The following is a 23,173-nucleotide window of genomic DNA, read 5'->3' on the forward strand; positions in this document are numbered from 1 at the left end:
GGAGCTTGTGATCCCTTGATTTCTACCCTCCATTGCCCTGAAACAGTTGATCCTAATGCATGATCATGAAGAAATCTGTTCTTTGAAAGAACTTTGAATATATTAATTCTACTTATAGAATTTCTTGCGATATATATTCAATATCAAAGTTATGATTAGCATTTAGTATCTTTTAAAGGAAACTTTTGTCCTGATCTTGGCTGATGTTTGGTATGATATGCTGAAGGATGGCTATGCAGCTTGAGATTGGGTCCTGTGTTTGAACAAGAAGGTCTTTATTCTAGGATAAGTACAATTTATATCTTCTTCTAGGAAAAAAATTATATCCTCATGTAGTAATGGAACCTGATGGTGAAGATGGCTATGTTGATTTAGCACCTACAATGAAGAAGTGAGGATGGACTGTGTTTCTTGTGTCTTAGAAAGGTCAGGTTTTTTTTCAGTTGACAGTCAAAGATGTGCTGAGATAATGATTGTCAGGACAAGCTGGAGAGCAAGCAAGCTCTTAAAAAGATGACTTCTTTTTGTGCCTATAAATATGGCCACTTGCAGCTTTCCATTTGGATCCCAGAGCTGCAAAATGGCATTTGTCCACCAGAGGGCATGTGGGCCATTTTCTCCTCCTGAGCACAAGGGGAAAAAAAAAAAAAAAAAAGAAAAAAAAAGAAAAGAAAAGAAAAGAAACAGGTTTCCAAAGCAAATGCCCTTCCAAAATGGGACCTTGCACTGGCTGCTTCGGCCTCTGCCATCGCAGCTGGGATGCTGAGGAAACGTGCATGGCCAACTGAGCTGGCAGCAGGAGGGCTGGTGTGACTGTGTCACTACAACAGAGCCATCCCAGTGTGATGTGATGTTCCGTCTGCCTGGAGAGTTAAATCTAAGTCTTTATGGTGCCATGACTTTATAGTTCCCTAGATTGCATTTCAGACCCCTATATGTGTTTATGCATGTATAAGCATGTGTGAGAGAGAGAGGTGCACACACGTACATGCACACACCCACATTTGTTCACACCGGGATTTGTATCCACACAGGCCCACTCTATAGCTTGCAAAGTAAATTAGACTTAAATGACTCTTTGGAAACAAAATAAATCAAATAGCATAATAGTACCATCTTTTTATCTCATTTGTTCCCATACAATTAGTAGTTTTACTGCCATGTTGTGACAGGTGACTGTGTTTGACCTTTGCCGCTTGGGTGGTTGGCTGGTGCTCAAACTAATGAAGACCCTTAATGGATTGGCTTTTGTGAGGCTGTGAGCGGTGGGGTTAAAGAGAAAATGGTGCCTTAGACAGAGTCCAGAGAAGATCCTTCAATTAAACCTGAAGTCTATTAGCAAAGAAATATTGAGGAGGTTGAGAGTTAGCAATGATTTAACCAGCAAGTCTTCCTCGTGAGTCGTTAAAATTTAAAAAAAATGAAAAATCTCCCTGGTTATTTATTGTTGAGCGTGTGCCTGGACTCTCATCCTCATGGGTGAGAAGTGGGAGAAGAGCTGTTGTCTTGGAGAAACCGGGGCTACAGTTTGTCAGCCCCTTGGCTCCCACACAGCTGCACTTGCCTGGAGCAAAAGAGTGAGAAAAAATGAAGCAATAGCAGGAACAAATGGAGAGTGATGCTAGGGAAGATAAAACCAGATCTGTGGGATAAATAAGACTTTTTGGAACTTAATTGTTTTCCACGATGTAAATAAATTACAGTGAAAGAAAAGAAGAACCAGGCAGCTTCTGAGCAATGAATCAGAGGGCAATGCCCGGCTCCAGAGCACGGATAATAAACAGGAGTGGAGGGAAACTGAAGGGGAGGGTGGTGTGGGACAGGCGAGGACTGGTCAGAGCAGCACGAATGGATCTGACAAGGAGGGTGGTGTGGGGAGCTGAAGGATGGCTGAGCTGTGAGCGCACTGGAAGAGCCAGGCCTGATTATAGCAGAGGGCCATGGGGTCGTTCTGCTGTGGTGGACACTTCAACAACAGTCCTGCACATGGCACATACAACCTTCCTGATGCTCCTTGGCTTCTCCTATAGCCCACTATGACTAATGAGCTGGCTCTTGTCCCTTTCCATTAGCTTCGGTGTCAGAACTTGAGCATTTCCTATTCCTCCCTGGCAAATATCTTTCCTTTTGTTTTCAAGACTTGCTTAACGTATAGCCTGAGCATCATCTTGCTTCAAAGTCTTGAGCAGAGCTGGGGCTTCCTGCCCCCCTCACTGGTCCTTTGGGTGTTGTGTTGTCCCTGTCTCTCAGGTGAGAAATTGGAAACATGTGATGAGGGAAAGCATGAAGCTGATCGTGTCAGGTGGAAAGGCATGCCTTCCCACAAATCTCCAGCCTCCATGCACAGTGCAGTAAACCTCAAAGAGTTCAGCAAATCAGCCAGGCAAACAAAAACCAAGATGGGACAGATGAGAACAGGTGTCCTGGGTCCTGACCTACCTCCATGACTCTGGTCTGTGCTGATCCATGGGCTCAGTCAGCATCTTAGTGTCTAGTTCTTCTCTTCTCAGCCCCACCCCCATGTGAAAGGTCATGTACAGAGAAAGCAGTCTGCTCCCAGGAAATGCATTGGCTCTGTGCTTCTCACCTTTGGTTCTGGGGATAGCGTATTGAATGTGCAGAATTTTTTACAATTCTCCCTGCCCTGGCTGCTTCTTCGTGGTGCAAATACCTTATCTGACAGAACCACAAATGCCTGTATATGAGGTCAAAGCTGTGCTGTCATGCTTGAGTTGGAACTTTACACAGCAGCATCAGACTGAACTGATCACTCCGCATTGCTGGGATGGCAATCATACAAGTACCTTTTGGAGACAAGAAGTGGTGAAAAGTAAAGAAAACAACCAAGAAGCCTTGATGGGCTGGAAACTGGACTTTCTTTAGAGCCTCTTGCTGTGTCCCAGATACGTGAGGGCAACAAAGTTGTAGGGGACTAGGCCTGCACTGAACGCTGTGTTCCATGGCAGGCCCTCAGAGATGGGCTCAAGGACTGCCCTGGTCTTCGTTCATTCTTATTCTATTTGCCTCTTTGTCTGTCTGTCTGTCTGTCTATCTAATATTTCATTTATTCCCCATGGAGCAATCCCTTTTACTCACACAGTCCCTCTCTTTTTCACTTTTTCTTTTCTCTCACTCTTAGACAAGTTCCCCCCCCCCATTTCTGCCTCCCCCCACTTTGGGGATAATTTAACATGTTACACACTAACTTTCCAGTAATGGCACTCCGGCTTTTTGAAATTCTGCTTCCCTGTTTTATGGCTGGGCCTCTAATGGTTATCTCGCAGCCCTGCCTCTGGCAATCATGTAAGGAATAAATAGAAGCTGACACAGTAATTTACTTAAATCTTCTCCACACTTTTGCAGCATTTTCCTCCAGAGGATACCCCCGAAACAACAATTATTTGAAATGTCACGCGTTCCTGCCCCTAGGCTACCGACAAATGAACATTAAATCTATTAACAACAAAAAAAATTAAATGTTTACTTTTCCGCGAAGGTAAAGGAGAAGCCGGAGAGAGGGAGGGATGTCTCCAATAAATTTCTTCTCAATAATAAAGAGGTGTAGTTAATGTTCTCTCCGAGCAGAGTCAGCTTGCAGCCCGCATCTATGAGGACAGAAATGTGATGCCATGGCACTGCCACGTGGCCTTGCCAGGACATCTCCAATAGCCTCCTTTTTCCAGGCCAGAGACCTCAGTTTTAGGTTGGTGTTTTTGCAGATTAAGTAAGATATTCAGTGGGCTAGAAGCTGTCATGAACAAGGTGGTCCCTGCTCTCACCCCATCTGGCTGCTAGCACGTGCTATGGAGGCTGGACGGGTGGGAGCAGAAGAGCTATTCCCGTTGGTGATGGGAGGTGTTTTACGGAAAGGAAAATGGAGCATTTTGGAGCTCTGCCCCAATACCTTGTGAGCTGCATGTAGGGCCCAGCTCCTCCTGTTTTATGCCCTGTGCTCCATTTCATAGGTAATTAATACTGAGGGTGGGACAATGAAGGTGGACTCAGCACTGCACCTGGTTCTGGTGGATGATGGTGGGAACAAAGAGTGTCACTTAACTTGCTGTGGATGAGAGTTCCCTTGGGGATCTGGGCAAAACAGGCTCAAGAGCCAAGCCTAGAGTACAGAGGAACATTTTCCGCTTCTGCATTTTGGGAAGCTCCAATCCAGAACAGAATAGCAGCTCCCCAAAAATACAGTGGCAGAAATGAAGTGTCTGAGATCTACACTGATCACTTCATCAAGTCTTGAAAAGACTAACCCAGTACTTGAACTTTCCAAATAAATTCCCTGTCCACGGATTCACTGTAAAACTCCCTTGGGAGCTGTTGTGTTTATATAGCCAGGAATCTGGCCCTTTGGTTTTGAAGTCCTTTGGCCATCCAAGTTCAGCAAATGGTTGGCATTAAAGGATTCCAAAGGACAAGCATATATTTTGTGAGTGAACTTTTAAAAGAAAGTTTGCCAATGGCTGTTGAATGCTGTTCCCCACAGAACTAGATATGAGTTCAAAACTCTGCTTTTCCTTCTCCCCTCCCCCCCTTCTTTTCAGCAATAGGAGCTTGGGTGTAGACCTCAAACACCTTGGAAAGAGTATCACCTCTATCATGCTATATGAACCAATCACTGACATGGAATGTGAACAAAAGACCTGTTATCCACCCCTTGAAGCAGGACATACAGACATCTGACCAAGTCTTCCCTTCTTTTCCATTGTGCAAAATAACCAGGTACTTTAAACTTTGCTAGCACCCTGGTTTGTTTCATCACTGGGCAAGTATGCCCAGGACATGTCTTTTTTTTTCCTAATAGGCTGGGATCACCCTTTGTGGCACTCCTTCTGACACTCAGAGTCAGATAGTGGAGGAGACTGGTAGAACTGCTGCATTCAAGTACAAGGAGACCTTACTGCTTCGGTCCTAGTCCTCTTCCCTGTTACTGTGTGTAAATGATGCCAGTCCACCTGCTAAGATGGTTGGTGATACACAGGTACTCAGTCAGGCATCTGGCAGCCTGAACTGAGATCACTTTGTATCCATGGGAGACAGTGCTCCCAGGATGGTGTTTGCTTAGGAGAAGGCTGTCCAAGGTAACTCTTGAGTTCCGCTGCACCACTCAGTGCCCTCACAGGGTAGTTTATACAGCCCAAACATTCAGACTTGAGGCAGGGCTTCTGATTCTTGTGACCATCCTTGACATTTTGTTGCTACCAGCTATGATTCTTTAAAGAACATGCACAAAGATCATATTGCAAGTGTGTGATGTATGTGCATCTGCAAGGGGTGAATTTAGTTCTCTGCCAACAATCCCACTGACATCCAAGGGTGCTGCAGGAGAGGAAACTATCTTATCCACGATTCAGACTATAGCTTTGGAGGAAAAGCTGTTCTCATGCCTACTGCTAATTCCTTGCCCACTGTCTTGCACTGCTGTGACTCCACATGGAGAGTCTGTCCTTTCTCTTCTGGAGAGAAGGGCTCGTGGGGCTTTTCTATTTTTTCCCTGTTTGCTTTACTTTGATGGAAAGGGTTGTTTCTTCCCCACTTCTGAGGGGTGTCTGAAGGTTCACACCGCATGAATCGTAGAATTGTGGAATCGAGGAATCATAGAATTGTGGAGTCATAGAATGGCCTGGGTCGAAAAGAACCTCAAAGATCATCTAGTGTCAACCGCCTGTCATGGGCAGGGTTGCCAACCACTAGGCCAGACAGCCCAGAGCCACATCCAGCCACCCAGGGATGGGGCATTCACAACCTCACGAAAAGCAAGGTAGTTGTGTTACTTCCATGATCAGACACCTCTACAACATATGTACTCCATATGGGAAAGCACGGAACTAATGATGAACAGAGCATGGGGCTCTGAATTGGTCTTAACAGTTTTATTCAGGGTGTATGTAGGTTCTGGAGAATATATTACAGGTGAAATCCATCTTAGTATTGCAACAAACTGATTTAAATAGTTCCACTGACAGCTAGAAGTCTAAGCATCATAGTTATCCTAATGCATATAAACATAGTCATACAGCCTAATATATCGGGATGGACTCTAAGGTAGTGTGTATATATTAATATAGTTTAGTGTCTCCCATTATAAATTGCAAGGTTTCAACTACCCATTTCCTATAGCTAAATAGATGGAAAAAAAGAAGTGGAAATTGAGGAGAAGATTCACCAAACTACTTTGCATTAAGTTTTATTAGGCTTCCTCCTGTACCAGCTCCACTTTGATCTCTCCTCTGCCCAGATTCAGATCTCAGCTCCTGATTTCCACCAAGGAAGATATGCAGGGTAGCGGGGTGTCTGTACTTAACTTTTTTTTTTTTTTTTTTTTTTTTTTAAGCTTTGTAGCACGTTCTTGTGCTCTCAATTCCGGATAATGCTGGATCCCTTTTATCCAGCCCCTCCTCTTGCCCTTTCAAGTGAAAAGAAGACTCCTGTGCCCCCCCATCAAAGTTAAAGGGAGGCTTTAGAGAGGAAGGCTCAGCACGCTGGGGCTCTTGAGCCTGTGTTTAATCTCGTTTCCCGTTCCTGTGTGCCTCTGTGGCTTCCCTGCCAGTTTCTTTGTTGCCGAGTTTCTCATTTCCTTTTATTTGTGTGTGCGGGAGGTTGCCAGGCTCGCTGGAATGCAGCTGAAGTCATCTTGGGGAGACGCAGTTCGGCCCCCGCCCTGGGTTCTACATGACCTGCCTCACCCTGCAGCGGGCTTGCCTCTCTGCACATGGAGAGAGCCTGAGAGAGGCAACAGAGAATAGAGGTGCCTACCTGGCTGCTGCAGGTGGATGGGCAGGGTTGGCATGTCCAGTGCTACGTGGGCTGTGGAGGATGATGGAGGTCAGGGAAAAGGGACTTGAGGAAGATCTTGACTTCTGCAGCTGTCCTGCCTTGGCAGGGGGGGCAGAGACACAAGCAGCCTTTGGCAGGGGAGGGGGACCTGGCATGTCTCAGCTACTGCCTAACCTCAGCTGACCTCAGTGCAGCGCCCCAAGTGCTGACCACTGCTGTCACTGCACTGGACTGAAGGTGTGGCCTTTGGCTGCATGCTGGGATTTGCTCCCAGGAACAATATGGGCTGCATTATGCTCCAGAGGGAGAGAACTTGAGTCATACTCATGCAGCGGGCCACAAACATTGCTCCAGAGCTGGACATGGCTCTAAGGATTTGCATTGGTGTTAATGTTTGTCAGAGACCGAGTTTGTGTTCATGCTGCTTGCTGTTCCTTCAGCATCAAGGTACTACAGTGGAAGACCCATCTCTCAAGGAACCTGTAGAGGTGATGTTCTAGTTGAAATCAGGCGTGGCTGGAGCATCAATTCTCTGATGCAGTTTGTCTCAATTTCCCTTGCATCTTGTCCCTTCCACTAGAATAAAGATGCAAGTAGTATTGCCAAGATTTTCACCTCTCGTAGACCACGTGGGGACAGTTTGGCATGTAGGATTATCATTCACTTCTGCTTAAAGTAGTCTTAAGGAAATGTAACTCTGACAGCATCACATAAAATGAGCTTTATTTTGTTAGGTTGTGGAAACCAACAAACAAGGAAAGGGATTGTCTGGTGGTCAAAGCTGGACAACTTATGGCTAGCCTCTGGAACTTCCTTGAACTTCCCAGGGTACATATCTAGAGTGCAAGAAAGGGGCCTTGATCCAGCAAAGGAAAAATCTATTTTGGGCTTCCTAATCCATACTGAGTTTCATCTGGAACCCTAGTAAAGTTTGGTAAAGGGCTTCTTAGGGCCCCAAGTCTCTATGGGCCTTATTGGTCTCACCTGGAGCCTCCATCCACACCTTTTGCTGACGAGCCCCCCCGGCTCTATTTATGCTTGGCCCTGGGCCTTCAATCTGCTTGGTTGCTGTGGGATTGGGTCCTAGTTGGTGAGGTCCCTGCCCTGCCTAGGACTGTTGTGCTCAGCTCCTGGTTCTCTATCCCTTAAGGAGAAACTGGCTTGTGCTTCTTCCTGATGGATCTGGGGTAAGACTTCAGAGTGGGGAAGTTGAATATGGTGAGCAAGGTACATAACCTGGATCTTACATGACTGCATAATGGGGAGCATGTAATGCACTGAAACATGGTTTCCAGCAAGAAACATGTTCCTTTCTCATTGTTTTGAAGGCCTGTGCAGGAGCCCCAAGTGTGCAGTCCTGCTGTGCTTCAGCATTTCCAAGTTGCTCCCCTTTGATATGCGTTCTTCTGGCTTCCTGTGTGTCAGATAAGTTCTGTAAAAGCAGGTGGTTTTCATACTGTGGACTCTGTAGGGATGTTTTTTTCACAGTGCTTCATGGAAAGAATTTTATGGAGGGATCTCAGGCCAAACCAATCCACTGACTAAGTTGGGTCAATTGAAATGTTACTTATTTTATTTATTTGTTTGACAACTCTTAATTTTACATCCTGTGTTAAAAGTCTAAAAATCCTCTGAAAATTTCTTTGACCTATGGAAAAAGGTGAGAGAAGAAGTCTTGATTTCAGAGAGCTGAAATTGAGCAGAATTTCTTTAAGTTGTCAAATTCTAGGTAGACCTATGTCACTGGTAAGTCAAGACAGGTACAGTTTCCCTGCTATCTATATATTGGATCAATGCACATATTCTTAGATTTGTTTTCTTTTGTTTTTTGGCACTTACAAAAGCAGTGGGTCCTGGTCATATCTTATTTTTAGTCCATCCTGCTTTGTAATGGAAGGTTGCGTTACCTGGCTTCTCAGAGCTTCAACAAACCTGTCTTCTGTGGCTGTAAGCAGTTACTGTTGTGCTGCCTGGACCAGAGCTGTTAGGCTCATGGACCCTCTGGCTATCAGCCAGTATGGTATCTGCCAAATCTCCCTGCTGCTTTGTTCAAGGAGCTTTTGTGCTGCCATTGTCTCTCTGTTCCCTCTGGACAGGTCTGTGGGGTTGTGCAACTCTGAGTTTGTGTAGTCCCTACCTGGATGTAATTGTTTTGGCCTTGCACATAGAACAGTCTGTCAATTTGCAATCCTGAAATGCCTGTAGGAGACCTAGCGATTGCATCGCGTGTCAAGAGTGAGACTGAATTGTAAATATAATCCAGAAAGCAGGGTAGTGTCACTTGCAGAGGAGCTTTCATACTTGCTTTTTATTCCCCCCTCCTTTCTTCCCCAGTCTCCTATGAGTCTGGGATGCTAGCTAAGCATCTAGTTATAAAAGTGAATCACTTCTATAGAGGATTTCTCTAAAATTTCTAGCACATCTTAAAATGGAAAATTTATTTTCATATCCAAGATGTTAAGAAAGCTTCTGACAAGCACAGTGTCTTATTTTTATGTTAGAAAAAATACTTTTATTCAAGCATTTTCTTAAACACCCCAGCTTTTCCAAATTTCACTTTCTATTTTTCTTATTTTAACAACCTCAAATCTTATTCCTGGTTTTCTTCACGAGGATGAAGTACTGTAGAATGGCAGAGCAGAAGGAAAGCACATCTTCTAACCACTCTGATTATCCCCTGCTGCTGCTTGGCATCCACACATGCTGCAAGAGAAAAGCCAGACCTGGAAGCAATCTGCTGAGAGTTTCAGATTCTCTCTGTTCCTCTCTTCCAGTCCATTAGGCCAGAAAGGGAATGGCAGTCAACAAGTTTTTCATCTGTAAGTGTAGTCCTGGGATTTCCCCAGTTTTTTCCCCCAGCTTGAGCTGAAGACCAATTTCCAGTTATCAGTCATGCTCAGCTGAACCTCTACTCTGATTTTTCACCCCCCTCTCCTTCTCACATTAATATCCCTTTCGAACTCATTCAGGATATAGGTGGATCATTCCTCAGCACAGGTCTGGTTCCAACTCATGTTAGTTTCTGCTGTCTGGATATAACGTGGTTCTAATGTGTGACATAATTATCCCTTGAGGAAGGAAGGAGTTTTTGCAGGGGTTTGGCCTAGGTCTACTTCTGATCAGTAGTTGTTTTAGTTATTTTGATAATGAAATGGGAACCACTACATACAGCCTGCAGAGATAGGAAGCTGCAAATCCATTGGAGGATAGGGTTTTAATGTAGTTTGGCATGCTGAGGAAATAAACTAAAACTGGACAAGTAAAATTCAGTAGGTGCAAAGGCAGAACGTGACTAAGCAAAGGAGTAACTGGGGCACTGCATTGTGAGGGCAGATTACAAACACTGTGAATTGGTAGTGCTGTACTCTTACAGTACGAACATGTTTGGGTCTGGTATATAGTAATGCTAGATTCACTGCTGAGACATGAGATTCCTGCAGCTCTCTGTCATCCTGCTGTGGAGTCTTGTCTAGCACAGAGTGCCCTGCTCCCAGGTCTGCGTTGGTCCTTTGGAGAGTGTCAGTTGAGAAGACCAAGGAGCATATATGAAGCTGGAAACTGGGTCCTGTGAGGAAAGGTTAAGAAACACCTTTAAGGGAGGGCAGGAGAGAAAGCTGTGGGTGTAGAATCCAGTTTCCCAGGGTGGAAAGGGATGATGTGAAGAAAAAGGTGAACAACCATTTGCTGTGCCCACCTGCTAATGAGCAGAAAGAAATAGATGTATTTGTCTCAACAAAGCAGCACAGAGGGGTTCTTGGAGCTCTTCTTCCCAGCCTGAATTTCTGCATTTCTCTCCATCCTTCTTATCAGCCTGGAAACTGACAGGGCAGTGGGAATTTCAGAGGAATTTGTACATTTTCCCACTTTATAGTGGTGCTTTAGATTGTGTAGGTTGATGCCCAGCTTGTTGGAAGGTTCTCTATCAGAAGGCTTTTCATTTTACTACTAAACTGTCTCGTGGGCAGGTTGAGACATGGTTTCCCCATTTACTGTAAGATTTCTCAAATTTGAGGGCTCTGTCCTCCAGTGATGTGTGTGTCTGTGTACATATATATATATATATGTATAAACACAATTCTTGTAGCACTGGGCACAAGCAGGCTCTATTTCTTGTTGTACCTACTATATCTTGATATAATATGTGACTGTTTGTTTTTCCTTACCAAAAATATCCAAGGAGGGGGGACAGTCTGAGGTTTTCTTTTTTTTTTTCCCCAGTATAAAACCTCCAGAATGGATGAAAACTTGTAGTGCAGTGTATGGATTCCCCCAGCAGAAAGCAAACCTAGCTAGTTGTCCTACTTGATGCAAAATGCTTTAAAGCTTCCCGGTTGGAAGATGACTGATAATCAAACTATTACATGGTGCTACAGATCACATCTCTTCTTTGATTGAAGATTAAACTGGCAATGATGGGCAGAGATCCTTGGGACAGGTATCCCCTGGAGATGAGCAGTGCAATAAGCATACAGCTTTTTCTTCACATCGGCTCCTCTGCTCCAGACCACGCTACCAGCAGCCCTGTGCTCTCCCCCTCTCTGTGACCCTGGCATATGCATGGCTCGTTAGCAGCAGCCTGGCAATCGGGAAAGCCTGCTATGGCAGCAGCTGCTTTTCCTGAGCTGTCCCACGTGCAGTGCAGTGTGGGGGCTGTTTGCCAAGGTGAGGCACTCCCTGCAGCTGGCTGAGATGGAGCCCATGTGAGAAGGCATTGGGCAAATGGAACAAGCTGGAGCAAACTTTGCTTCCTTGCAGAGTGCTTCCCCCTTGCGCTCTGGCCTGCCCAGCCAGCCACTCTGCTTCCTGATGTGTATGTGGCCGAGTACCAGGGAGCAGGTGGAAGAAGAGCCATCTGGCTTCAACCAAGCTTATTTCCAGGTTGGAACTAGGGGAGCTGGAACAAAGGATGGCAGTGCCTGGACTAGGGAGTTTCTGAGTAGTGTGGGAGTCTCAAGCTCTGTGCAAACAACTACCTGTATTCCCATACCTCTGCCCCTGCATCAGGACTGTACAGGCTATGCTCATGGTTGGGATGCCCTGGCTTGCTTTGGTGTGCCTGCTGCCTCTGGGCCCCACTGTGCCAGCTGAGCTTCTCCTGGCTCGGGTTCTGCTTTGCTCCATGTTAGCTCCAGGCAGCCCAGCTGTGTGGGGCTAGTCATTGGGGAACAGGGGCTGGCAGAGATGAATAGAGGATGTGAACAGGTCCCTTGGTGCCCTTTTCCCTCAGTCTTGTTTCCCTCTCAGCAGGGGGAAGCAGTCTCTGCGCAGTCCTCTGCCGATTGCATCGGGGAAAGTCATTAAAAAGAATTAAAAAGGAAACGGAGAGAGAGGAGGAAAAAACCCAACAACTCAACAGCCCCAAACACTTACAAACTTAGACAAAAGAACAACGGAATATTCCTGCTCAAAGGCCTTGTCCCTCCTGCCTGGCAGCAAAGCAGAGCAACACTCCAGTGCTTTACTGGGGGGTGAAGGGGGGAAGGCCCAGAAGTACCTCGTACCTTCCTTTCCATCTCACCAGCACACCACCAGCTGAGGTGGAACCCAAAGGGGTTCTGCTAATCACAGAATGGCCTGGGTTTGGAGGGGCTTGAGGATTGTGAATCTCCAACGCCTCTGCCACAGGCAGGGCCACCAACCTCCCCATTTAGTGCTAGATGAGGCTAATGACGGGGAGGTTGGGATCTCATCCTGAGATGCCCCTTGCTGCTGTGCAGTGCGAGCTTTTCAGTGGTGGTGCACTGAATGGCTTGCCTTAGTTTACTCACACGTGTATTCTGATTAATACTCCGTATTAATTTGAGTCTCTGCGTTTGTATGCCCAGCTGTACTCTTCATCCTGTAACTGTGCTGCGCTGTTACAATTTGCAGGTTTGTCTTCGTACAGCTTCCAGTGCTGGTGTGAAATTGTGCCGCTTTGTGCACTCACAGCTGAGCAGAGGCAGAGCCTGCGGAAACGAGCAGACGTCAGTCAGGTAAGGGTGTTCTGTGGTGTGTTTTGTGGTGGGTGGTGCTGAGGTGGTGCACTGTTAAGTTGTGCGCTTTATGCATCCCTCCTCGGGGGTGTTTCTCTGGGGTGTTTTGAGGCATTCGCTCTGAGCATCACCATGGGGACAAGCAGGGGGAAGGAACACAATTTGTATTTCTTTGATCGTTGTGTGATTGTACTCTCACAGCGTGACAGTGGAGGTGTATGATGGACTGCGTACCTCTCTCCTGTGTGTTCTGTACGACAACAAAATGCACACGCACTCACGTACAGACACACACCCTCCAGGCTCCAGTGGGTGTAGGAGAGAGTGTGTGTGTGTGTGTGTGTGTGTGTGAATGCTATTTAAATAAAAAAGAAAGGAAGTGAATCAGGGTCGTTTCCATTTTAATTGTAAAACAGATAAGCACTAAACACTTTGAAAAAGTAAATGACTTGAGAATAATTACTATCTATTACTCTGCGTCCCAGGGGGGCAGTTGGAGGAGCCCAGATGGCTACAAAAATGGGATTTAGCAGAAAATTGAAGACATTATTCACCGTAACACATTATCAATTACCTTCATATCAATTACAATAACCTTACATTAGAAGAAGGGCCAGGAGACTATCTTCAGCCCCCAGCCTGAATAGTAATTGCACTACCCCTATGGATGTTGTGTGTGTGTGTCAGGGGGTGGGGGGCACCGCCGGGTTGTGCAGGGGCTCTGGCAGCTCCCACTGCTCATGGCGGAGATTATAATAATGGCTCGGGTCCTTTTCCCTCCTCTTCTTATAGTCACCTCGTGGAAGGTTTTTCTCTGTCCTGTTTGTGTGCTCTAATGGCTCGAAGGGCAGCTGATGTGGCTCCTTCCAAGAAATTCTGCTTGGCTTGCCATTTGGGAAGTTTGGATTATCTGTGCAGAGACGGCTGTTTCGCACCAGTGTCTTCTACTTTCCTGTTCCCTCCCTCAGCCACTTCAGCCAAGCTGCTCGTCTTATTAATGGGGGCTGGTATGCAGTCTGAGGTCCTTTTCTATAGGACCAGGGTTTCTTTGGTGCAGCAATCTGGCTCCTTCACACCCTGTGCAGGAGGTGGGAGCTGCTCCCTCTGCCAGTCCCAGATGGGGCACCAGCTCGTGTTTACTGTAAGCACTCACAGAACGGTCACAAAGGCCTTGGGTGGGATACGGAGGTGAACCAACCAAAAACAATTAGAAAAAGAATCTCTTGTCCTATTCTCCAGAGATGGAGGAAGGCATCCTAGGGAGGAGCTGTACCGAGGCTGCTTCAGCAGGCTGGTAGCATGAAGGTAGCGCTAAGGACATCCTGTTGCCTGTGGCTGTCCCTTGTTGCCAGCTGGGGCGGCCGTCGGTGCTGCTGGTAGGTCGGTGCTTCTGACTGGCTGGCTAACGCTTCTGGCTGGCCATGGTGTCATTCCGAAGTCCCACCTCCTGCATTTGTGCTTGATCCTGCTCAGCCAACTGTTTACACAGGCAACATCCAGATCTAGCTGTTGTGGTTTTATTTTCAGCCGTGATCTAAACAGGATTCACTGCCACGGCCTCCTGGTCTGTGTGCAAATGTATGTGCGGGAGATGAGCATTTGGACACAACAGGGCAATTATGAGTTAAACTCTTGGTGACACTCCCTCCAGCCTCCCCCCTCTCCCAAATATGCAGTGGAGTGTCCAGTGGGTTAGTGCATGGAGAGGACTAATTGCTATTAAAAGGCTTTAATCTGGGAGATTAGTGCTGGCTCCAGGCGCTGTTTGCACACGAAGGAGACGTTTCCGATGAGATGAACTAGAATTCGTCCCTGCTGTTTTGTTGATAGAAAATCATGTTCCCCTTGGTTTTTTCTCTTTATCTCAGTCTCTCTTGCTTTCTCTCTCTCTGATCATTTGCTTTCGCGTCTTCCTCGAAGTTGAGCTAAGAGCTTTATTGTTTTCAGAGTAACAGTCCTCTTTGACCTTTGGGATTGGTTGTTTTTGGAAATGCATACAGGCATGTGTGTACATACATGTGCAGCCAGAATTTTGTGCTCCAGAGAGTGCTTTAGGAAATGCATCCTGGTCGAGAGAAGTAATGATAAGTACGTTTTCTCCCTGCTTGCTGTTGAGTCTCTCGTGGATGCGTGAGGTGCCTGCAGAACCCTTCCTGTAACGCAGGCCAGGCCAGTCTCCTCCTGGGCAGAGGCCTGATCCAGGAGACATAAGAAAGAGATGTTGCAGACTTAACATCTTAAAGCTCCCTGCAGAGGTAATTAGTGGGAGGTAATTAAATGATTACATATGGGAAGGTGTAGAGCATCACTGGACCTCCAGCATGACCCAGGAAATGTCACCATTGACTTTGATGAACATTGGATCAAGCTCAATGGAAATTAATTTGATAACACACCAGATGTGTCCAGAGAGCCTGTCCATGAAGGAGACACGTTTGACCTGGGAGCACAGAAGTCTTTGTGCTACTCTTAGCAGAGGATCCAAAACCAGAGATGCTTACTTTGAGCTCACTGTTGTCAGAAATCCAAGCTTGTCTATCAGGTCTGACTATCTAGGCAGATAATTGGTGCTGCTCCTACTGTCCAGCTAGAGTTTTCACAGCATCCTAAGGACGTTAAGTGCCAATTCCCTTGAAAAAGTGAAAAAAAAAAAAAGGACAGTTTTTGTATGTAACTCGAGTGGAAGTAACTGAAGGCATTGTATCCCAAGGAGAAGAACGTGTAGAAACTTAAGGAGAAAAGGAGGTCTCAGGTAGAACCACAAGGTGACAGGTTCCTTCTGGCTTTGAGGGTGGTCAAAGAAAAGCTATGACAGAAAAATGGTAAGTGGGAATGAGCATCCTCAAATCAATGAGGCTGAGAATCAAGAGGAGGGCTGAATGGGGGCAGAACCAATTCAGGATTTGAGTCTTCTGTTCAGGAAAGTTAGGGCTTTTCAGGGAAAAAGTGTTTTATTTGCAAAGTGTCATGCACATGTCTTCTATGCTCTGTCTGAATACTACGGGCAGTGCTGTTTTGCAGGATACTGCCAGAAATTTCCATGAGATTGCACCTATGCTTACTTGCACCATCTGCAGGTGTTTTAGGAGGTGGAAATCAGGCACGGGGAGCAGAGACAGGAAAATTAAGTCAGGTCTATAACCCTGGGCTGCTGCAGTGGCTGTGGAGCCCGTTGCTTGGCAAAGTGGTGCTAGGATATGAGGCGTCACAGCACGGGTCCTCTTAGGAAGGCTTTGTAGTGACTGGAATTTTGAATAATGGTCTCTCTCTCACACGCACACTCTCTCAACCTGCCTGAAAATCCAAACTGTTGACCAGCAGGAGGCCAAATCTACTGCTTGGGTAAATTGCTCTAGTTCCATTGTTTGCCCTCGTTCCCTCAAGTTTGCAGATGATGCTGATGTAACCAGTGTGAGGATCTGGCCTCTAGCATGTGTTTGTCCCATCTGCTGTCCAGCATGTTAATTTTCGTGGAAGACACAAACTTGCACGGACTGTGATTTTAAGGAGGGGCCCTTTTCCTTTCCGAGAGCCAACTGCGAGGCCTCAGGGGCCAGATTCTGAAAGGCAGTCAATGCCAAGATCAGGAGGGGTTGGGAACCTGGATCCTGGCAATCCCTGGCTTGTGGTCCAATACTGCCAAGGCCACAGGGAAGCATGTGTTAGACTTTTGCATAAAAGCGTAGATGATATTAAAGATTTTTTGACAGCAGCATCCTTGTGTGGAAGAGCTAGGCTTGCGAAAATCAGACTTGGCTGAAATGAGCCTTGAAAAAATCCTTGAGGGGTTTAGGAATATTGGGGCAGGGAACATATTTCCACTGCAGGTGTCAAACACTGTAAAAATACTGATTTCATTGAGAAAAAAGCCAGAAGGCTGAGCAGTTTGAGGGAGGTATACCTGTTTCTCAAATACCTGCTGCTTTGTTAGGAATCAACTTATTTTTGAAAACAAAATGTTTGCTAACCTTGCCTACATCCAGGAACTCTCCTTCTTTGCTTGGGCCATTCTATGCTCAAACTTTGACGTCAGTCTCTCATTTTATATGTGGTTTCCTAAACCAAGTCCTGCTTCTGGGAGCAAGATAAAGTCACTTGCATGCTTTATTCTGACATGAGTGTCTTTTGTGCTCTCTTCCTGGCCTTCTTCATTAGAAAGCCAACCCCATAGAGCACCTCTACTGCCTTGGACTGCTGTGGCCAAACATCTGCCTGGTGGACTGGGTCTCAGCTCCCCAGTATAGGGAGGGGAAAAAAAGGCAACAGATATGTGAGAAGGATTCCATTTCTTTGCTGATCCTCTTCATCCCTTCAGTTTCAACAGGAGCAGAAGCACGTCCAGACTACTGCTCAAGTGATCCTTCTTCTAGTACTTGATGCTGCAGATATTTATTGCTATTAATATGTAGATAGAATATGCTCAGTGATCTTACAAGTCTTGTGTTTGAGGTATAACGTCTGTGATACTTGAGATTTCTTTTTAATGTTCAGGCCTTATTTAAAAAAAAAATCTGACACTGTGAATCTAAATTCTATCCAGACCACTGTTTACTTTTGTTGATATCATTAAGATACATTTCTTGCTTAGTACTGACTTACGCAAATGGCTTATTTTATGTTTGGGTGGCGGTGTTATTAACTCCTACTTTTATTGCAAGTTTCTTGAAAACTAATGAGTTTCTGAAGATCCCAGCTCTTAGAATCAGGTGAGCAGATGAGTGTCAGCTGTCCTTCTAGTTCATTATCTTTTCAGTGTTCGTATGTCCAAGGTGTGTCGTAAATCAGAGTAAACATCCTGGGAACGTATTAAAAGCTTGAAATTCAGAAGGTACTCAATGTATGATGATATAAAATATTTTAATGACTTTAAGTGAACCTTCTGTTTTTAGCTGAAATGGCATACCGTTTTTGAATGCCTTGCAATGGAACTTTCACAGATAGGCTTCTGGTCTCTTCCAAGTATTTGTGGAAATTGCTCTTTTATCTTATTTGTGTCACTGAATGATTAGGGAGATCCATTTGATGTGGACCCAGGGCACTTGGGTGGAATTGGCCATTCAGTGTTTGAAAAAGTGTTTCATGTGCTGGAATGTTTCATGCAGGTCCAACCATGTACATGAGTTGCACAGAAGTACCCCTCTCAGAAACATGGGAGAAAGTGTTTTTGGGAAGGGAACTGTGCTGATATTTAGAGAAAGCAGGAGAGATGGTGAATGGTGCAATACCAAACTGGGAGCAAGAGACTTAGGGCATGTGGGAGATCCATGCAAGAGCATTGTGAGAGGCACATTCCAAAAATAGGAGGACTCTGACTCAGGCATTGGAATTGGAAAGCTCCATGGACACCAGGCAGCAGGGAGCTTGCTCAGCAACTGACTAATCCCTTTTCTCTGAGCTGGAGCTATCCGAGGATGGAGCTTGCCCCTTCTAGCCTGCCAGTGACTTTAGAAATTTTAAGAAAACCTAAATTAAACCTGGCCCCTGATGGGTGTTCTGCCTTCCCAAATCCAATTAGCCAATCGTGACTTTTCACTTAACCACAGTGACTTTAATTGGATCAGAATAACAACAGGAAGGATAGAAAATTACAGGAATGTACTTAGCATGCAGGGCGGAGCCTTGCTTGCAAGCATCATCTGTAGCATCTTGAAACCCAAGCCCTGGGCACTTCCAGCTACAGTTGCTTCTAGTTGACAGTTCTCAGCTTCTGCCAAAGCATGTTCCAGGTCTTAGAGAAGGGAGCAAACTCTTGCAACTGTAAATCTATAGGCTGTCACACCGGAGAGAAGCCCAGCACACAGCTGTGATCATCTTTATCTTTAGCATAGGCTGTAGAATTCATCAGAAGTGTAAAAACACCACGCACTGTCTGTGACATTATGTACGGAGTTTTCATCTTCATTTAAGCTCCAACCATCCACACATAGAAGGTGTGATGCTCCAGATTGCTCCTCCCCTGTGTTTGTAGGACTGACCAAATTCTGCATCGGCTGATAACTGACAATCCAAACTTTGTCAGCTCTGGGCAAAGGTAAAACGCTTTGCACTGTACCCAGCAAAATATGGCTGAGTGCAATGCCTTCTCTGCAGTTGGTGGTGCAGGGGCTTTCAGTAGGTGACAGGCCTGTGAATGGCCTTCATGACTTCCAAGGTGAGCACTGACTTGGAGCTGTGCAGAGCTGAGGCCTTTGTGCAGCAGTTTTCTTTTGCGCTGCCAGAGAAGAGTGTAGGGGAGCATCAAGGTGTGCATTTCTGTCCTAGCAGCATCACCAGATGAGCTTTAAAAAGCAAAATCCCAGCACATCAGGGCAGCAACAACAACCCTGTTACACCAGCGAAAGACTCAGCACTGACAGATGATCTAGCTATGCCATTAATAAGATATAAGCTTCTTTCAAAATGATGTGTCCTCGGATTGCTCATCAGTGTGAGGGAATGAGTGGATATGGCATTCTTCAGTGTAATTTGAAATATGCTTTTGGAGATAGAGACACGCTCCAAAAAAAAAAAAAAAAAAAAAAAGGTTAGTGATTTCCTTTTTATTTCTTCTTAATGTAATTGCCCAGGCAAAACTCAGTTCCCTTCCTCTTCCTTGTTTCTCCTTTCCTACTTTCTGCACAACTTAAGGGGCCTCTCATGTGCCAAAGCACATTTCCTCATGCAGCCCATGCTACCAGTCCATATCCGAGGGATGCCTTGCAGCATCAGTGAATGTTGATCTGGATTTACACTACATAACAGGGATCAGATTTTTGCCCTCTGGGAGCTGTCAGTGAATGCAGACTGTGACGTAGTGCTTATCCAGCATGCACGCGGGGGACCCTGCTGCAAATCAGGAATGACTTCACTAAATTCAGTGGAGCTGAACAACCATAAATGAGCAGAATGAGGCCCACACATTATCCCAGGCTAGCACGATATCTTTAACAGGCCCTAATTAATTCAGCTGCAGCATGTAGTCATTAATCCCAGTGGAAAGAGCAGCTCACCATTACATGACCTGGGCTCCAAGAGCTTGCTATCAACGCACCAGTCTGCCGTCCTGGTGTGCAGCCCTCTGCAGGCCTGGCAGGTCAGGCACAGCCCTGGACCAGGGCCAATTCCAGCAAGGCTCTTTTGGTGCCTCCAGGTGTGGGTAAGCAGAAGGTTGGTAAGAGCGAGGAAAGGCCAGGGTAATATATGGCACGCAGGGCCCTAAAATTGTTTATGATGCAAATATGTTTAAAAGCACAGCATTGCCTCCTCTGGGAAAAGGAGCTTAAAATTGAAGTCTAATGATAACAAATGATTGTTAATGAGTTGTCTAAACATAATAGATGGAAAGAATTAAAAGCCTAGAATAAACAGGGTTTCATTAAAGCACAATAAAGAAACAACACAAATTTCATATCTTGGGGTAAATGGGCCCTTGTGATCTCTCACGGAGTGGGGGGCGCTGGGCTGGGGCCCACTGCAGGAGCTTGGGGCTCTGCTTCCCCACAGCTGGTACACGGGAGGAATTCTCTTTCCACCAGTGCTCTTCTGGTGCTTATAGGCAGGCTCACGCTCAAGTGTCATGCTTGAGCACCTCTCACGGCTGTCAATGCCGATGGGTTTATTCAGAGGTGCTTACAGCCAGGGACTGGCTAACCCTGGCACTGGAAACCTCTGTCATTCAGGCAGCCCATGACAGCCCTTCCTATACAAGCCTTACTACAGTAAGTCTCAGTTTCAGGGTCCACAGGACCCCAAGGACCTTGGGCCATTCCTAAGTAACTCTGCAAAAGCTACTGAGCAAGGCATGCTCCAACCAGCTGTACAACAATGTACAGATTGTTTGGTTTTTTTTCCCCCCCAACCCTTCAGAGGCTGTATACACATATATCTATATAAGATAAAGGCAAAGATTTCTGCCTTGAGGAAGTGTGCTACTGAGAGAGTGTGGAGCTGTGCAGAGCTCTCACAAATGGCTCACTGCAGTGCTGGATGCCATGAGCAGGCAGCACATTTCACCTCAGCACGTGTCAGTTGGCAAGTAGTGGATAGGGCTCAGACCAGGATCTTATTGAGGACGTGTGAAGGGATGATCAATAATTCCTTGGTGGGCCTGTTTCCTAGGCTGTCTGCATTTGACACAGTGACATGATTTTTGCTCTTTGTGTGTGGTGGGAAATCTTGAAATTTCAAAGTTGTTCCCAGGCTTCAGAACAGATCTGCCATATCAGACTTTATTTTAGATCATCCTGTAGACACAAACAGTACTCTGTAAGCCTCCGTTAGGGTCTGAAAGGGTTTTGGATGTTGAATATCTTTGTTGAAAGAAAATGTCAGGCAAGAGAGGCGATACTGAAAAGATGTGGCATAAAGCCTGCTAAAAGTGAGGAAGAACCATATTTCTCAGGGGGGAAAGAAAGTGCCACCCCGCACCTCTATTTTCTGTTTGTTGCCTGGAGCTCTTGTTTGCGTTTCAGGCAGGACTGCGTGCTCAGCAGAGTGTGTGTGAGAGCAGGAATTCTCGGTGCGGTGACGCGGCTGTGTTTCAGAGTGTGTCCATGTCCCGGTGTAATGCGCTTGTCCGTACTGATGCGCTCAGTGATGGATGGATTGCAGGGCTGGCAGGTTCTTCCTGTGTGTTTGTGGGGCTGCACAAGGTCCCTGTCCTGACAGCAACCCAAAGACGTCCCCATTGCTCAGCAAGGCCTGCGCCTACCCCTTTACCCATGCTGATCTGTGCTTCCTTCTGAGTGGTTCCTCCAGAGCTTCTGGGAATACATGGGAACTATGCAACAGAACAAACAGGACTTGAAAAATCCAGCCTAGAGCTTGGCAGTGCTTCCCGATGGAACGTGACTCCTTGGTGACACAGGGCCTCTTTTTTTAGGAGAAAAAAAAATGAAAGTACATCTTTTTATCAAAGGACACAATTTGGAAGTTTCTGTTGAAGATGGGAAAAGGATCAAAATCACAACATGGATTTTAAGTGGTTTGTGGGTTTTTTTTTTCTTTGTTTTTTGTTTGAGGATGGCTTAGAAAAGGTGTCCCTCCTCCTCTCTGCAAATCAATGAAAATCCAATTGAATGGGATTGAAATGAATTTTTCTATAGGAGAAAGAATGCTGCTTAACATCTTTACTAATAATTATCACTCATATTGTTGTCGTTATTTGTTTGCCAGTGCTGTTAATACAGGTGCCTACTGATGTGCTTAGGCTCAGTGTAGCACAGCTACATCTGTGTGGGAACATAGTGGAAGGGAGATCTGAGAGGTGGCCGTGTCCTTTCAGGAGAGCAAGGGAAGAGAGAAACCTTCTGAGTACTCCTTGTGTAGCTGCATGACATCAAAACACAGTCTGCACACTCTCTGCCTGTGTATGCATGGGAGAACCATCCACGCAGGTCTCCCTGGCTGTGGTTGCAGCCATGAGGAAAGCTATAAGGCTCTGTAAGGCAGCTCTGGCCCTGTCAGTAAATAATTGCACAGTTCAGGTTGTTTTTTCCCTTCATTGGACTCCATAGAGTCAGACAGACTGTGCTGAGCTGGTCCCATCTGCACCCAACCTGGACAGCAGCTTTATCTTGCCTTGTAAAACTGCAGAGCTCTGTGACAAAAGAGTTAATCTCTGCCTTTGTTTCTCTTTCTCTATCTCTTCTCTCTTGCATCGGGACTGAAAGGCAAGATGAGAGCAGATCCATCAGTGTCAGCTGCTTTCGGCACATCAGCACTTTTGGGGGGTTTATTGGGGCCTAGCCCGTCAGGAGCACTTCCAAACGGCACTGCCCTGCAGCAGCCCCCTCCTCCTGTGAGCAGCCGGGCTGGGGGCAGCTCCTGCCCCTGGTGCCCCCGGCCGGGCTGGGTGACAAATGGCCACATGCGTGTATCATCATGGCTGGCTGAGTCTGGGGGGGCTGCCCAGAGCCGAGCTCCTGGGGAGGCAGCGATGGCACTGCGTTCGTTCCTGGGTGGACATGTGTCCGTGTGTGTCCGTGCGTCCGTATGATCTGAAATAATGCACTTGGCACGTGCATGCTTCACTTCCAAAACGGAGTAACACGGAAGAGGGGTGAATGAGAAAGGAAAAAGCAATCTGATTGACAGGTTAATGAAGCAGTTCATAAGAGCCATGTATATTATAACCATAGAAACGGCTTGTAAATAGCAGTGCTTTACATGTACAAGCACACTGCCATGCCCAGGTCTGTGTACAGCTGTGTTTTACTTATACGTAAAATGTGTGTGCCAGTGTATATGCATATCTGAAAGGTGCAGGAATGCAACATCAATTCTCTGCGCTGAAACCAAAGAAAAAATGTGAGTCACAAAAAAATAAGCTTTGTTAGCCTAGCAACATTGCATATCCTATTCCTGTTATTTTACTCCTGGGGCTGGAAGTCTTCCAAAGCAGTGGAGGGAGTTTGGAGCACACGTCTTGCTGACAT

At 46.1% G+C, this 23,173-nt stretch overlaps 1 long non-coding RNA gene across 7 annotated transcripts in view; it reads left to right on the forward strand.

Annotated features, from left to right (window-relative positions):
* Nucleotides 1-23,173, forward strand: part of LOC101749795 — a 326,633-nt gene that overhangs the window by 260,357 nt on the left and 43,103 nt on the right. For all 7 annotated transcript variants that reach the window (XR_005861100.2, XR_005861105.2, XR_005861103.2 and 4 more), the window contains one exon: nucleotides 12,655-12,758. This is a non-coding gene — a long non-coding RNA (uncharacterized LOC101749795). The remainder of the gene's footprint in view (nucleotides 1-12,654; nucleotides 12,759-23,173) is intronic.

Source organism: Gallus gallus, chromosome 6, assembly GCF_016699485.2.
Source record: "Gallus gallus isolate bGalGal1 chromosome 6, bGalGal1.mat.broiler.GRCg7b, whole genome shotgun sequence".
In the NCBI taxonomy this organism is placed as follows: domain Eukaryota; kingdom Metazoa; phylum Chordata; class Aves; order Galliformes; family Phasianidae; genus Gallus; species Gallus gallus.